This window comes from Rousettus aegyptiacus, unplaced genomic scaffold (genome assembly GCF_014176215.1).
Source record: "Rousettus aegyptiacus isolate mRouAeg1 unplaced genomic scaffold, mRouAeg1.p scaffold_m13_p_14, whole genome shotgun sequence".
Classification (NCBI taxonomy): domain Eukaryota; kingdom Metazoa; phylum Chordata; class Mammalia; order Chiroptera; family Pteropodidae; genus Rousettus; species Rousettus aegyptiacus.
In genome coordinates, this window is record NW_023416289.1 from 19,819,590 (window position 1) to 19,823,640 (window position 4,051).

The 4,051-nt window shown below is 40.3% G+C and overlaps 1 pseudogene; it reads right to left on the reverse strand.

Annotated features, from left to right (window-relative positions):
- Window positions 1–3,028: 3,028 nt before the first annotated feature.
- On the reverse strand, window positions 3,029–3,165 carry LOC118611803 (annotated as a pseudogene).
- Between the last annotated feature and the right edge of the window lie 886 nt (window positions 3,166–4,051).

Sequence of the window (4,051 nt, forward strand, 5' to 3'; positions counted from 1 at the left end):
ACTACTGGCCATCCTGATTCACTAACTGACCAAAGTGTACTTAGGGAAAAAAAAAAAAAAAAAAAAAAAGACATGTACAGGGTTTCAAAGATAACATAGGACATCCCAGTCTATTCTCTGATACAGCCATCCCAAGTGCTTTATGTACGAGAAACGGCTTAAAATGGGATCTTCATGCTCATTTTACAAAGTAGAAAATTGATTCAATGAAGCATTTAGGGAGTAGAGGCTAGAGTTCCTAGTTCTTGAGGCTCTATCCAGCCTATTGTGCTTCTCATAAAAACCATTTGATTATTTTCCCCTGAAATGAAGTTATTTGAGCCAAACCAATCAAAATAATTGTTTCATTTAATCAAAGCCAACTTCAACCCATTTCTAGTAAGATTAAGGTGGAGAAAGTTTCTGATCTTGGCATAAATCTCTACTTCTTAAATTTATACCTTCTCATAGGACATTCCTAAACAGTTCTTCCATCCCAAATACACTATCAATTGGATTGGATTTTCCTGATGCAGAAGTTACAAATGTTGTGTGCTCACAAATAATCTCATATGGTAAAAATAATAATGATAAATCATTTAATGTTTCCTACCCTGAATTTCCATACACCTCGTGTTATTTAACTCTTAACACAGTGAAATAAATATTGGTAGCTTATTTTACAGGAGGATGATGAAAAAACTGAACAGCACAAAATTAGTTCAATCACATGACATAGCACACCTAATAAAGAACAGATCTGCATGCAGACAGCTTTACTGGCCTCCAGAATCTGTCCTCTTACCTTTTATATCATGCTTCTCAACTCAGAGATTGAGAAGAAAACACCTGGGTATGTCCAAAAGAAATGAGACTGTCTAAATTTCCCTTTTTTCTACAAATATGTATTAAGCATCTGTTAATGCCAGATATTAGTCTGCTCAGTGAGGCCATAGCAGTGAACAAAACAAAGTCCCTACCCTCTTGAAACTGACATTCTAAATACAAACAATAATGGTTTGTGAATGATAATTATTCCTTGCCATCTACTCTCCCCAAACACACACACACACAAAATGTAAGATATCTTTATATACATATTGCAAATGAGAAATTATACCTCTAGTCATAGTTAAAAGTGAAAGCAGTAGTTCTTGGTCTTTTTGTTCCAAGGTGTTAGTTAAATACCTGAGTCATCTCTCTCATTCACCACTGTGACACAGACAAAGCAGGCTAGGGTTCTGTACAATTCCCAGCACGTTAGCTGTATCTTAATTGCTTTTTTCTCTTTCCCAAGAGGGCGCAGCAGGATGCAAGAAAGCATTCTATTATTACAGGATAACTGTGAATCCAGGGGTAATAATGCATACTTTAACTATGAATGGTAACAAATTACTTCTGATCCACCTCACAAGGGAGGTAGGTATCGAGATACTATATTCAGGGCCAAGGTACTATCACTCGAATCTTGCAAAATTCCTGTCCTGGAGAAGGGAGTAACTTACTAAGTCATCATAAACCATATATATTTTATCAGGGATCTGTATATCAAATGTGTTGGCTGCCAGTCTAAAAATGTATGGCTTTTAGGATACATTTTTTAATTTCCTTAGCTAGGCACACAATAGCAATGTGAGGGGTCAGAAATGGCCTCCTAAATTGAAAAAAGAAGGAATTGGGAGTCATGGAAAACCCTTCTCCAACCTTGCAGACATGCCTTTAGCCAGCCTTATATATGATTCATAACAGAAAGGTGCAAAATAGCAGTTACTAAGATTCTCCAAGGTTCCATCTTTTTATTGTGTGGAATCAAATATCTTGGGTAAGCAAGAAAAGTGGTGTTTTTTGTTGAACTTACAAGATGTTCTTCAGCTGCATAGCCCGAGAACCCGCCAGTATAAGTCGGGTTTCCTGAATGAAAGAGAATTCATATCAGATCATTCAGATAAAGCTATTTCAATTTAGTGACTGCTTATAGGAGTATAGGCACAGTTCAGAAAACAAACCAGATATGATGGGGCAATAAGTAAGAATAATACAAAGCCCTTAATATCCCTAAAACCAAAGTTAGTATGCTCCAGGAACTCAATGAGAGCTGGAGCCAGGGAAGACCAGTCTCAAGAGGAAGTGGCAGGATGCACTTCTTGCCTGAGCTAGGGAGCTAAGGCAGGGAAAGAGTTAGAAGAGACATACTTTGACCCGTCTCTCCCGCTGTGCTTCAATATATTATCACTGTATTTCATTGGTCAAATCCAACAATTAGCCGGCCAGCAAGGGATTCTGGGTAATGTAGTCTGCAAGGGCCAACTTTGTAAAGCCCAGAATAGGTCAGAAAAGGTAAAAGAATATAACTGAGCATACCAATAAATAAAAAAGGGGTGCAGTTTACTCATCCTTCTAGCCTCACTTCAAGCCAACCTCGCCCTTCTCTCTGTATCCCTCCCCTGACCTACTGGCCTCCTCATAGTTTTTTCCCCTTCTTACACAAATTCCTTCTCTTAGTCTTTCTACATATGTGTAGCTTCTTTTTGGAAACCCCACTTACAATTCCTCAGGAGGACTTTGGGAGAAGACCTCAACATTTAAAAGTCCTAATATAATCTATAAAAATCTATTTAAAGGTTATAATCTATAATTACTCAAAATGAAATGGAATGAAGACCAACTGAATTTGCAAAAAGTTTCTGAAGTATGCAGTGTGGTACTGATGGTGAACTCCAAGGGGACGGATCAACTAAAATTAAGTAGTTGCTACACTTATTTGTAGGAGGTGGGTTTGGTTAACTGCAGGACTTGTATTACATTGAATGGGGTATGCAATTTAGGGCTCATGTTCAATCACTCAGGACAAGAAAGAAGAGTCTCAGCCCTGCTATCACTGTTCCTCTACTCAGCCCCTCCTATAAGTACCCATGGAACATATGTTCTCACAATTACCTATCTGGGGGGTTCCACATTAACTGGCTGAGCAGACTTCTAAATCTAGCTGGAGATTAGGTATACTTGCTACATGCTGCTTTATTTTTTTATTATTATTTACTGTTATTTATGCCTATAGCACCTGGTCTTCCTAGGTGGTCTCCCATCCAAGTACTAACCAGGCCCAACCCTGCTTAGCTTCCAAGATTAGATATCACACTTCCAAGATTAGATATCGAGCTTGTTCAGGGTGGCATGGCCACAGACCATGGAATGTGGCTCCACTGGGGTGCAAACCCAGGACCTTCTGCATGTAAAGCAGATGTGCCAACCGCTATACTATGGAACCACGTCCACATGCTGCTTTAATGTGCCTCACTTCTCCACTGTTAAATGTGTCACACATGTAATGATGGAATTAGCATTCATCTTCCCTAACTCAATATTATGAAATTCAGCCTTGCCCATTCTCCTTCAAAACTGTACAGTACAGCTACAGTGAAGAGGAGTTCCAGTCAAGATGGCAAAGTGGGTAACGCTGTACATGCCTCCTGCTATGACCACGTTAACATTGCAAGTAAATTATGGAACGTTCGACCTGGAGAACCATCTGAAGACTAGCTGAACAGAAGTCTTATAACTAAGAATATAAAGAAAAGGCCACATTGAGACCAGTAGGAGGAGTGGAGATGCGAAACGGGCTTAGCCCACACCCATGTGTGGCAGTTGAGCATGAGAAAAGATATTTCAGCTGTGAGGCCCCTCTCCCCCCAAAAAATGAGGGGCCCACAGGGCTCTGCAGCCCAGAAGTCCAGTACTGGGAAAAGGAGTCCCCACAAAATTTGACTGTGAAAATTGGTAGAAATTCCAACTGTCTGCTTAAAACAAAAAACAGCTGGAAAAGCAGAATTTCCCTTAAAGGGCCAATGCACTCACCCTAGGCTCTGGCAAAGAGATAGCAGCTCGGGAAGTGCCAGAGACATTCAGGGAAAGACTGAGTTGTTTGGCTTCAGAGTGAGGACTGGAGGAACAGTCACTATTGTCCCTTTGTTGAGTCCTCCTCCAGAGCAGCCTACAGACAGGTGCCATCTTCCTTGTGTTGAGCCCTCCCACCACAGGGCCAAATCTGATTCTGCATTGGCTTGGTGAGATC